A 12,992-nucleotide genomic window follows, 5' to 3' on the forward strand; every position below is an offset into this window, starting at 1 on the left:
TTGCTTCCAATGCTCAGCTTTGATTAGTCCGAAAACATGAATTGGCAACGTGATGGAGGGGTCTACAATTTGTCATCATTGCTACTCTAGGGTCATATGGGCCCACACACTTCCTCACCAGATTGTCATGCGTTGACGTGTGCTGGTTAGTAAATAAGATTTTGCTAGGTATGATGTATTGTAAATGTTTACTATTTTGGTTCTGTATGCCATGTTCTGGTTGAAGGAGGAAAAATACAGGCATTTAAAAAAAACACGTTGGTAACCCCTGGTTTGTGCGAATGAGTAATTTAAAAAGTTTAAACATTAAATTCTGGATATACCATTCGACACATAGTAATGACAAATATACCCTCTGGTTCGTTATTCGCTACGGTACTTTTTTATTATTTTGGCTAGTTAGCTAGCTGCGACCCGGAAGTTAAACACCTACCCTCTGGTTCGTTATTCGCTACGGTACTTTTGATTATTTTGGCTAGTTAGCTAGCTGCGACCCGGAAGTTAAACACCACCGACCGGAAAAATAATTTATGAATTGTTTGTCTTGGCCTTTGTTACAAGCAAATTAGCAATAAGTAATTTTTGGATTGTTTACATGCACAGAGGCGTCTACAATAAAGGAATACTGTCTCCACGTCGGCCGCTGCCCGTCTACCTGCACGCCAGCTGAAGAAAAGTGGCGACATGTTGTGAAAAGGTAACTCGTGCTCAACTTCTCCACGTGTTCACTGCATGGTCCTCCAAAATTGTATTGTTTTTTTTTTGTTTAAAAAGAACCATCGACTTATATTTAGCGTGCCCTCAGTTGACTCGATTAGATCAAAACATTTAGGTGCGTTTACGCAATCTAATGAGAAACGATACTAAATTGTCCAAAGTAAACTGTTAATTGGTCTACTTGTCAAAAAACGAGAAACTGTGAGGTAATAATAAATACAAAAAATAACACAGCAGGATTAAAGAAAATCCAGTTTTGAGCATTGTTGTGTTACGTGACGTTATGTCGAATATTTATGAATGGAGAAAGCTATCTAGTTTTTTTTTACCCGAGTACAATTCACGGTCTGTTTTTTTTTTTTTGCGGTCTGTGTTTCCAAAGGGGTCGCCATTGTAGAGTGACGTAACATTGTAGTCCGTAGGTGAATTCGTTTTTTCCCCCCCGACTTCGCAAGTGGAATTTCCGACTTGTATGGGGAGAGATTGACTCAAAAATACAATCACACAAATAAATTCGTGATTTTCACGTGTTTTTCAGATCCACAAATATTTTCATGATTTTCACGTTTTTCATATCCACAAACATGTTAGTGATTTTCACGTGTTTTTTCGATCCACATTTTCTTCATTTTCACACGTTTTCAGATGCACAGATATATCCGCGATTTTAACGTTTTTTTTTATTTTGTGTGTGCATTTTCCATTACTTTTGCTTGCGAGTTGTCGAAAGTGCGTTTGTGGATCGTCGCGCACGCTAATTTATTTTCCACACTGTTGCTGTCTCCATTGAACGAGAACAAGCAGTTACTCGTTTAAAATTAGATAGTGAAAAACAGAAATCAAGTCTTTATCTAACCTTCCAATTAGGTGTTTATTTTGCACAAGTCGCGAAACAAAATGCGAGTTTAGTTTGTTTCCCTTCATTGAGCTTGTTATGCTTTCACGCGAAAGACTCTTCTTCTGCTGTTAAATTTTCTTCTTCTACGTAAACAGCATCTCTGATCTGTATATATTACTGGATATCCAATAGCCCAAGCCTACTCGGCATTTCAAAATTGGAGAACATTTCAGACAGTACGTTGTGGAAAGAGGATGATTTATGTTGTTTTGAATGCGATAAACATAAACAACAGGACGACATTTTGCAACTTGCCTTAAATTCTTGATGTATATATTAGATCCAGAATGATGTTTATAGGATGAAACTTGTTTTTTAATAAAAAAAAAAAATACAACTGTAATTCAACAAAAGATGCCTCTGCCAAATTTAATATTGGGCTCTAAAGAACTTAGCGATAAAAGAAAAAGGGGCTAAGTTTCTTCCTGTAAACATCATTCATATATACATATTTAATGTATTTAAGTATGGTTATAAAATGTCTGAAGTCTTGTTGTTTATGTTTAACAAATTTAAAACATAAATCGTCCTCTTTCTAAGTAATGTCTCAAATGCTCTCCAATTTCGATAAATGGATGGGCTCGTATGCCGAGTAGTCTTGGTCTATTGGCTATCCAGTAATATATACAGATCAGAGCTGTTGCTTAGTGACGTAGAAGAAGAAAATTTAACAGCAGAAGAGTGTCTTTGTAGTGAAAGCAAAACAAGCTCAATGGAAACAAACTAAGGTCGCATTTTGTTTCGCGACTTGTGCAAAATAAACATAATGGAAAGTCAGTCAGATAAGGACTTGATTTCTGTTTTTCAGTGTCCAATTTTAAACAAGAAACGGCTCGTTCTCTTTCAGTGGAGACAGCAACACTGCCTCCCTGTGGACGGAAGAGGAATGGGCCTTAGACACGTGACTATCTGAGGGCGTGCGTGCGTGAAAATCTCGAAACAGCGTTTGTCTAAAAAAAAAAAATAAATAACTGCGCTTGCGCGATGATCCACAAACATACTTTCGACAACTGGCAAGAAAAAGGCATGGAAAATGCACACACAACATTTATAAAGACACGTGAAAATCGCGAAATATTGTGTATCTCAAAAACACGTGAAAAATCAGGAATTTATTTGTGTGAATACTTTTGAGACAAATCCCTCCCCGTACACACTTCCTGGTTTGAACTCTGAAAAGTCCGACCGTCCCCGAATGCAGCACAAGTTCCAGGGGGCGGGGCCGCAGCGGTTGGCGAGGGCGCGGTCTTGTGCGGGTGATGGGCGTGAGAAGGGTGGAGTCAGCAGAGCGGAGGGGGCGGGTGGAGTAGTGGCTTAGGTTGGAAGGTACTGACCTGCTTGCTCACTGCATGTATCACTTGCATTCTATGAAAAATCACCAACTGACATTCTGTCGTCAAAACTTCACTAATATAACATTTAGGAAGTAGTTACGCAAATATATAAGAGTATTTCAAGTGTATGAAAACCAAGTGTTTTATGCAAATTAGCAGCTATGATATGCAAATGAGCATTACTCACTGCTTCCGTTTCTGTTTTCATGCCCGGATTGAGGCCATTTGGGACATGGATGGGTCTGCGCACAACCATGCAACTGGAAATCTGCTTTTAGACAGGTGCGTGAACTTTTTTTTTTAAACAGAGTATGCCATGCTGTGTGCTTGAGGAGGTGTGTCTGATGCCACTTAGCCATTTGTCAGTGCACTTGACGTATGCTTGATGTACTTGACGCACACCAGAACAACATTCAATGCTTCTGAACATGTGCTTTAAAATAAATAAACAAATAAATAAATAAATTTAGAAAATCCCATTGGTGTGGCCAAAATAAATTATTTAGAAAATATAAACAACTTTCAACAAAATTAAAAACTTCTTTTCAAATGTAATTGAAAAAATCAATTATGTTGCCTACTTGTTAAAATAAATACTATTTGTACAAAAATCTTCAAAGCACATGACCATGAGCATTGAATGATGTACTTGTCTGATTCCACACGCGGCAGTGTTGTGCAGTAGCTGAATTGGGTTTGGCCTACAGAGAGATGGTTTAGCCAGATGTTTTCTGGTTGCGCTCATGTACCTAATGACTTTCCAAAATGGTCACATTCTTAGGTACACCCTAGTTGTTGTCTTGACTAATGTATACAGCTTATGATAGTGGGTAGGGCTGCACGATATTGGAAAAACATGCGATATGCGAAATACTTGCTGAACATAGCGATATCGATATTATTGCGATATTTAACATGTACCTAACGAAATGTCATTTTTATTACCTAATGAAAGAAAAACATTTTTCATGTGGCAAAATAAGCAACCTTTATGTAATCTTAGTTAATTAATTGTAATTATGTCTTGATAATTTTCAACTATTGAATGACGATGCACATTTTAGTTCATCTGACTGGTCAAATTTATATAAAAAGCATAAAATTCCATATAAAACTTATTGCATGCCTTTGCGATATGCATATTGCAAGGGCCAATGTCGCGATATCGATATTTTTTCGATATATTGTGCAGCCCTAATATTGGGTAGATAAGTCATGAGGTGTCAGTCGAGAGCCCTCAAGTGTACCTAATCAAGTGTCCAAATATTGGGCACACTCTCCGTCTTATTTCTTGACTATGTGGACATAGTCTGTTGACAGATAGTTCATGTCCACAAATGTCATGTTGTTCCATGTGGTCTGTGAACTTCAAATGCATGTAGAATTTGCTAAAAATTGTTGTTGTGCTTTTGCTCATGATTCTACATGCTAATCTTTAACCATTTTAACTGAGGCACTTTAATGCCAATTTGGTGTCATTACTCAGTCTTTTTTTTTTTTTTTTTTTGAGCTAGGTAGCATTGGAATTAGCTGTGATGCCGAAGTGTTGTGAGTAGGGGTGTGAATTGCCTAGTACCTGACGATTCGATCCGTATCACGATTCATAGGTCACGATTCGATTCGATACCGATTAATCCCGATATGAATTTACAAGTCGATTTTTTTATTTTTTTTACTCAGTTTAGAAATTACCATTCAGTAAACTTGTACATGTACACTGTAAGATTTGTATGAAAATGTTTTATTTATTGATCTCAAACTTCAGTGTTATAACTGTGAGTCACTGTATTTAACAAATAGGTTTAGGTAACCTTTTTCATGTTAGAACAGCATTGAAATAAAATATTCAGGCTTAATGTTCAATTAATATAGCATTCTTCCATGCTTAAGGTGTGAAAGTTAGACATTTTGTTGAATATTTTTTCATCAAAAATGCATGTTAAAAAATCGATTCGGCTGCCTAATGAATCGATTCGAGAATTGCGTGCGTAGTATCGCGATATATTGCCGAATCGATTTTTTATTTATTTATTTTTTTAACACCCCTAGTTGTGAGTACTTTGATGTGAATGAGCATCACTGACTCCTTTTGTTTTTGTTTCCTGACAGGATGAAGGAAGTCTTGGACGAACACACAGCCGACAGACTCAAGACGTCAGGACGTGCAAGCTGCTTTTGGACAGGTGTGTGCGCGATTTGAAAGCAAATGTGTGCTTGAGGTATGTGAAGTCACTAAGCCATTTCCCAGTGCGTTTTAACACAGACACACTAGAACATCATTCAATGCTCGTGAACATGTGCTTTATAAAATGACACTGTTGTGCCCAAATGTTTGAAAATATGTGGCAAAGTAACAGTAACATTTTTTTAAATGAATCAATGGATGTTATTTTTGTGTCCACATGTGAAAATATATATATTTTTTAAATCTTCCGCACATGTCCAGAAGCATTGAATGATGTTCTTGTGTGTTTGTTGGGTTTTGGCCCGTGACATCACACGCACACGTGCTGCTGTTTCCATGTACTGCCTGTCAACCAGTGTTTGTAACTTGAGTCCAACATTATTGCTGTCCATAAAACTGCTTGTCTGAAGTCAAATATATTTTTTCAAATGGAATGAGTGTCTCCGTGTTTTATTTTCAACTGCACTGTGACGTTTCATATTGTGAATATTTGTTAGTGTCGTGCGTTCAGGCGGTTGTATTCTCAGGGCCTTGAATGGATTGCAAGTGGATTTGTTCATGTTGTCCTTGAAGACGTTTGGCCTCGCGTCCGAGCTGGCTTTCTCTGTTCATTCTCAAGGCCAGATGGCGGGATTTTCAGAATGAATCGAGGAAGCCTGCTCGGACCAGAGGTCAAAACATCTTTAAGAACAACCTGAACAATCCACTTGCAATCTATTTAAGGTCCGAAAAATAGTTTCTTGCTTCTATTAAGCTTCAACATGCAAATGAATGTCAGAGCTCCACCTACTTCAGGGAAAAGTCCTAATTAATTTGCATATCTGACCACTCCCACCCAGAATCAACCAATTGATGGGCTGCATGCAAATTAATTTGCATAGCCACGCCCACTTTGCCAACTCCAGAAGGAAATATCGCCTCATTTGCATAGCCACACCCACTTATGCAAATCACCAGATGGTGTAATTTGCATAAACCCCACCCACATATGGAGCCAACCAATCAGATTCTGGCATTTACACCAATTGGATTGCTTCCTGCTCATTAATTTGCATAACCCCACCTACTATGCAACTTAGCCACACCCCTTTATTTTACAAGATACTTTTTATGAAAGTTTTAAGGTTTGATTTTGTAATGTTGCAAAAGAAGAGTTCATAAAAGATGCAATTTGTCAACTTTATTTTATTTTTTTGCAGCATACATAAATTGCAAAAAGACAACTGGAAAAAACAAAACACAAACTAAAAAAATTAGTTAAAAATAAGAACTAAAAGGGGGGGGGAAACAAACACCTACAAGCTGGATTACTTAATTGCCGTCTCCTTGTCAACAGGTTAAATTGTGAGCCAGCAGGAGTAGATCGTGTGGACCTAAAACAAAATGACATCAGTGAATCAAGTCAACTTATGTAGCAAATGTTGAAATGTGATGAACCCACCAGCACAGAAGGGGATCTGACAACTTGGGTTTTGGGACAAAAATCACTCACGCAGCTGCATCACCAGGAAGCCCGCCATGTTCCGCAGCGCCTGTGGCAGAACATTGGAAGACAAAGGAGAAGCTTGCAGAGTCGACAACATTCAAAGCTTACAGTCAATTCCTTCAAGCTGACTGCATCAATGAAGTACCAAGAACAAGTGTTGGACAGTCACTGCCTGGTGAAGTGGACTTAACAGAAGTCTTAAGTGCTTTTATTTATTTGGATACAGCAAATATGACAATCTGAAACCCACCAGTGAGGAAGAGGCCCTGTGAGTTGTTTCTGGACTGTCAGTGATGACGCAGCTGCATTCACAGGAAGCTGACCATGAGGAAAACATTGACGTGACATGCATTGACAAAGTACTCGAACCAATCCAGCTTCTATTTCAGTTTATTAACTTGTCAACAATCAAAAACAGCCAAAAAAAAAAAATTCACCGCAATTAAGACGATGTACAGGTGCACGTTTGTCCTTTTTCCCCCCTACAGGTGGAGGATCTTGGTTGCCAGGCAGTTTCTCCATGATGACCACTTCAAGACAGGAAGCCTCCCTAAAATAAAAAAAAAAAAAGTGGTGGTGAACTTCTCCGGGGCTTTGGCACCACCTAGTGGACATAAGCAGAAGAAAACCAACTTAACGTGTCAGCAGTACAAAGGTAGAGTGAAGCGCAGTTCAATGCAGATTTGAGGCAACTACAAAAAGACGGGTGTTCAAATATGTTCAAAGATTCGTTAGCCATTTTGTTTTGCAGCATACTCAAAAACAGCGACGCAACCCTCCTTCAGTCGTCTTCACCGAGTGCTGAAACTAAAACACATTTTAGCGTGTTTGAGTCTCACCAGTGACGAGAAAAGGGCTGAACTGGACACAGCGTCAATGGCCTGCGGCATGCTGGCTGGGCTGAAAGACACGGTGACGTTACATAGTTAGCTTCGAAACATGCAGGCACATTTACCCATAAAAAGAGCAAAAATAAATAAATAAAAGGTTCATTAAGCCATGGCCAAAAAGATAGACTAAGTCAACAATTTTATTTCAAGCGGAGTCCATTCGCTTCAAGATGCAAGCCTGTGGACAAATTAAAAGAATAAGGCCTGATTCTCATTTTAAGTTAATGTACAAACGCTGGCAACCTACCTTCTGCCAAACTGCTCTTGCTCTTCTCCAGACGCTGGAAAGGGGAAAAAAAGTACGTAGTAGGTCAAGATCTTCCGTTTCCAAGTTGTGTTTAATAACTACAAGTTTCAAATAAGTAAATTACTTACCGCGAGCATTTATTGCCAAATAAATGCGTTTGTGTCATTTTAGAACGCAGTTCACGTTAATTGACCGATTGAGCAAACATTTCAGCTAGCAGGCTAACAACTTGTTTGCATGCTGAAAAAGTGAACATTTTAAAAGTTAGATCTACGGGTATAAGAAGAATATTTAAACAAACCTCCTGTCAAAGCCTTTAGTCATCTTGTCGAGATGAGCGGAGAACAGCAGGCGGAAGATGTCAATGTGATTCTGCCAGGTTGGTGAAGAAAAGAGAGTTGCTCGGTCAATTAGTCACAGCTTATATAGGTTTTTGGTACTGACGTCATCACGTGCTTTTTTCCCCCAAAAAACTTTATTTAACCAAGAGCAAAAAAACAAAAACAAAAAAAGTCTTTAAACTGCATAAACAGAAAATCTTGATGAAATCAGGTTCACGACTTGATGTAGGGATCGAACCCAGCTCCTCTGATCCGGAAACCGTGTCACTACCCATTCGGCCAAACTGATCTGTCTCCGCTTTTCTTTTTGGTCGTACTTATGGTATAGAGTGACAAATGGCATTAGGACCTATACTCACCGATTCTATGAATAGAACCGAAAACCTTCAATTTCTCAAAGCCCAGATGGTCAAGTGGTGTACGACTTTGCATTCAGTTCACTTGTTCTCGTGTTCGAGCCTCTTTTTCGGCAACCTTTATGTTTGTTAGTTCGAGGCTGCACAAGCGAGTATCGCACCAAGATCTCTTGAACCGGAGGCGAAGTTTTATACCATTCGGCCATCATGAATGAAAGTTCTCGTCGTTTAATCATATGTATTTGTAGGACATCCACACGAGGTTATGAACCCAACATATGCGATAAGATCCAGCATAACGTATGCTTAAGGTGGCCGAGTGGTCTACAACCTCGATTTCGGTGTTGACAGGTCCGGGTTCGATTCCACATCCTCTCTGCATTTTATAGAAATAATTTGTCAAATTATTGAAAACGAGGGTTACAGCGGGAATCGAACTCAGTACCACTGGCACTGAAGTCGTTGTCTTATCCCATCTGCCATCTGTTCACAGTACGCTCGACAAAAATTAGTCAAGGTGATGTGTAAGAATAGGGTGACTGAATTTGGAGTGTTGGTTTGCTCAGTGGCACCCTCAGCCTTCGCTCCTCCCCACCAGCTTGCTTACTTACACCTATCCACATCCTGGTAGTCAGCTATGTAATCTACTCAAGTACGAATCCAACTATTGTTTTATATATTTAACAGCTCACGAAAAAGTCAACCTTATTCCCACCCTGAATGTAGCTACTCCAAGCATCCACAGGAGGGCAGTATTGCTTCGTATCTCTTCTCCGTTTTCCTCTAAACTTTTACCACGACTTCGATTGACCACCCACACGGTCTCAAATATTCTTGTGCTGTTGTTGTTGTTGTTTTTTAAATATATTTCCTTGGCTGTTTTATTAAAGATGCGCGTTGTATAACGGCACGTATGTTTTCACATTATTGAACAATTACAAACGAACCGAAAAACAGACAGGACGGCACGGCAGATGACTGGTTAGCACGCCCGCCTCCCACTACTGAGGACTCGGGTTCGAATCCAGACTCCGGCCTTCCTGGGTGGAGTTTTCATGTTCTCACCGTACCTGCGTGGGTCTTCTCCCACATTCCAAAGACAGCATGGCAGGTTGGGCACTCCAAATTGTCCCTAGGTGTGGATGGCTGTTTGTCTCTGTGTGCCCTGTGATAGGCTGGCAACCAGTTCATGGTGTACCCTGCCCATAACCCCTGCAACCCTTGTGAGGAGTAAGCGATTAAGAAAATGGATGGATGGATGAAAAACAGATACAGTACACTAACCATGTTGTGCGCCATCTAACTAGGGACATGTAGTACTGCACCCAAGCCACTAATTTCTATGGGGAGGACTTTTCCCCCCACAACTTTTGAACCCAAACGCATTGAGCAGTGTTTCTCAACCCTCGGTCCTTGGTGTTTTCCATGTCTCCATATTCGAAAGCAGGTGAGGATCATTATCAGGCTTCTCCGGAGCTTGCTGTTGAGCTGATGTTGGAATGACATGCTTTGGGAAAAGTGTCGGTAAACACAAACCACACCACATCTGGATAGATCAAATATTTTTTTATTTGCACAAAACCGATCCGAAAAAGTGCATGAGGTGAACACAGAACACTTGAAGAAGAAGAAGAAAAAAAAAAGTTAAGATGACATTTTGTCTGCTTTCAATGAATAAATACATAAGTCTTGCGATCCAGTGCTCATCAGCAAGTTTAAAGTCTTCAAAAGTCTGGTTGTTTTTTTAATCAAATTTAAAACGCCTTACTATACATGGTCGTTTTCTTAGGGGGGAACCCCCCCCCCCCCGCCTTACTATACATGTTAGTTTTTTTTAACAAAATAAAAACGCCTTACTGTACATGGTCGTTTTTTTGGGGGGGGGGAAACCCCCCGCCTTACTATACATGGTCGTTTTTTTAATGAAATAAAAAATGCCTTACTATACATGGTCGTTTTTTTAACAAAATAAAAAACGCCTTACTATACATGGTCGTTTTTTTAACAAAATAAAAAACGCCTTACTATACATGGTCGTTTTTTTAATGAAATAAAAAACGCCTTACTATACATGGTCGTTTTTTTTAATGAAATTAAAAACGCCTTACTATACATGGTCGTTTTTTTTAATGAAATAAAAAACGCCTTACTATACATGGTCGTTTTTTAACAAAATAAAAAAAGCCTTACTATACATGGTCGTTTTTTTAACAAAATAAAAAACGCAATACTATACATGGGCGTTTTTTTTTTTTTAATGAAATAAAAAACGCCTTACTATACATGGTCGTTTTTTTTTTTAATGAAATAAAAAACGCCTTACTATACATGGTCGTTTTTTTAATGAAATAAAAAACGCCTTACTATACATGGTCATTTTTTAATGAAATAAAAAACGCCTTACTATACATGGTCGTTTTTTTTCATCAAATAAAAAACGCCTTACTATACATGGTCGTTTTTTTAACAAAATAAGAAACGCCTTACTATACATGGTCGTTTTTTTAACAAAATAAAAAACGCCTTACTATACATGGTCGTTTTTTTAATGAAATAAAAAACGCCTTACTATACATGGTGTTTTTTTTAATGAAATAAAAAACGCCTTACTATACATGGTCGTTTTTTTAATGAAATTAAAAACGCCTTACTATACATGGTCGTTTTTTTTTTTTATGAAATAAAAAACGCCTTACTATACATGGTGTTTTTTTTAATGAAATAAAAAACGCCTTACTATACATGGTCGTTTTTTTTCATCAAATAAAAAACGCCTTACTATACATGGTCGTTTTTTTAACAAAATAAGAAACGCCTTACTATACATGGTCGTTTTTTTAACAAAATAAAAAACGCCTTACTATACATGGTCGTTTTTTTAATGAAATAAAAAACGCCTTACTATACATGGTGTTTTTTTTAATGAAATAAAAAACGCCTTACTATACATGGTCGTTTTTTTAATGAAATTAAAAACGCCTTACTATACATGGTCGTTTTTTTTTTTAATGAAATAAAAAACGCCTTACTATACATGGTGTTTTTTTTAATGAAATAAAAAACGCCTTACTATACATGGTCGTTTTTTTAACAAAATAAAAAACGCCTTACTATACATGGTCGTTTTTTTAACAAAATAAAAAACGCCTTACTATACATGGTCGTTTTTTTTTTTTAATGAAATAAAAAACGCCTTACTATACATGGTGTTTTTTTTTAATGAAATAAAAAGCACCTTACTATACATGGTCGTTTTTTTAACAAAATAAAAAACGCAATACTATACATGGGCGTTTTTTTTTTTAATGAAATAAAAAACGCCTTACTATACATGGTCGTTTTTTTTTTTAATGAAATAAAAAACGCCTTACTATACATGGTCGTTTTTTTGATGAAATAGAAAACGCCTTACTATACATGGTCGTTTTTTTTTTTAATGAAATAAAAAACGCCTTACTATACATGGTCGTTTTTTTTTTTAATGAAATAAAAAACGCCTTACTATACATGGTCGTTTTTTTGATGAAATAGAAAACGCCTTACTATACATGGTCATTTTTTAATGAAATAAAAAAACGCCTTACTATACATGGTCGTTTTTTTAATCAAATAAAAAACGCCTTACTATACATGGTCGTTTTTTTTAACAAAATAAAAAACGCCTTACTATACATGGTCGTTTTTTTAACAAAATAAAAAACGCCTTACTATACATGGTCGTTTTTTTAATCAAATAAAAAACGCCTTACTATACATGGTCGTTTTTTTAATCAAATAAAAAACGCCTTACTATACATGGTCGTTTTTTTAACAAAATAAAAAACGCCTTACTATACATGGTCGTTTTTTTTAATGAAATAAAAAACGCCTTACTATACATGGTCGTTTTTTTAACAAAATAAAAAAAGCCTTACTATACATGGTCGTTTTTTTAACAAAATAAAAAACGCAATACTATACATGGGCGTTTTTTTTTTTTTAATGAAATAAAAAACGCCTTACTATACATGGTCGTTTTTTTTTTTAATGAAATAAAAAACGCCTTACTATACATGGTGTTTTTTTTAATGAAATAAAAAACGCCTTACTATACATGGTCGTTTTTTTAATGAAATAAAAAACGCCTTACTATACATGGTCATTTTTTAATGAAATAAAAAACGCCTTACTATACATGGTCGTTTTTTTTTTTAATGAAATTAAAAACGCCTTACTATACATGGTCGTTTTTTTTTTAATGAAATAAAAAACGCCTTACTATACATGGTGGTTTTTTTAATGAAATAAAAAACGCCTTACTATACATGGTCGTTTTTTTAACAAAATAAAAAACGCCTTACTATACATGGTCGTTTTTTTAACAAAATAAAAAACGCCTTACTATACATGGTCGTTTTTTTAACAAAATAAAAAACGCCTTACTATACATGGTCGTTTTTTTAACAAAATAAAAAACGCAATACTATACATGGGCGTTTTTTTTTTTAATGAAATAAAAAACGCCTTACTATACATGGTCGTTTTTTTTTTTAATGAAA

At 36.8% G+C, this 12,992-nt stretch overlaps 2 long non-coding RNA genes across 5 annotated transcripts; one reads left to right on the forward strand and one right to left on the reverse strand.

Annotated features, from left to right (window-relative positions):
- Window positions 1–513: 513 nt before the first annotated feature.
- LOC144010728 (uncharacterized) lies at window positions 514–8,150 on the forward strand. 2 transcript variants are annotated; one of them, XR_013281308.1, is made up of 4 exons: window positions 514–697; window positions 3,170–3,231; window positions 5,059–5,132; window positions 6,471–8,150. It is a non-coding gene; the product is annotated as an uncharacterized LOC144010728 (long non-coding RNA). The 2 variants fall into 2 exon arrangements; XR_013281307.1 differs by lacking the exon at window positions 514–697 and having other exon boundaries at window positions 1,675–3,231.
- Window positions 6,300–8,207, reverse strand: LOC144010726 (uncharacterized). 3 transcript variants are annotated; one of them, XR_013281305.1, is made up of 7 exons: window positions 8,059–8,207; window positions 7,758–7,791; window positions 7,460–7,520; window positions 7,058–7,170; window positions 6,871–6,938; window positions 6,576–6,666; window positions 6,300–6,507 (listed from the first exon to the last, which is right to left on the reverse strand). It is a non-coding gene; the product is annotated as an uncharacterized LOC144010726 (long non-coding RNA). The 3 variants fall into 3 exon arrangements; XR_013281304.1 differs by having other exon boundaries at window positions 6,871–7,170; XR_013281306.1 differs by having other exon boundaries at window positions 6,871–7,224.
- Between the last annotated feature and the right edge of the window lie 4,785 nt (window positions 8,208–12,992).

Source organism: Festucalex cinctus, chromosome 21 (genome assembly GCF_051991245.1).
Source record: "Festucalex cinctus isolate MCC-2025b chromosome 21, RoL_Fcin_1.0, whole genome shotgun sequence".
Taxonomy (NCBI): domain Eukaryota; kingdom Metazoa; phylum Chordata; class Actinopteri; order Syngnathiformes; family Syngnathidae; genus Festucalex; species Festucalex cinctus.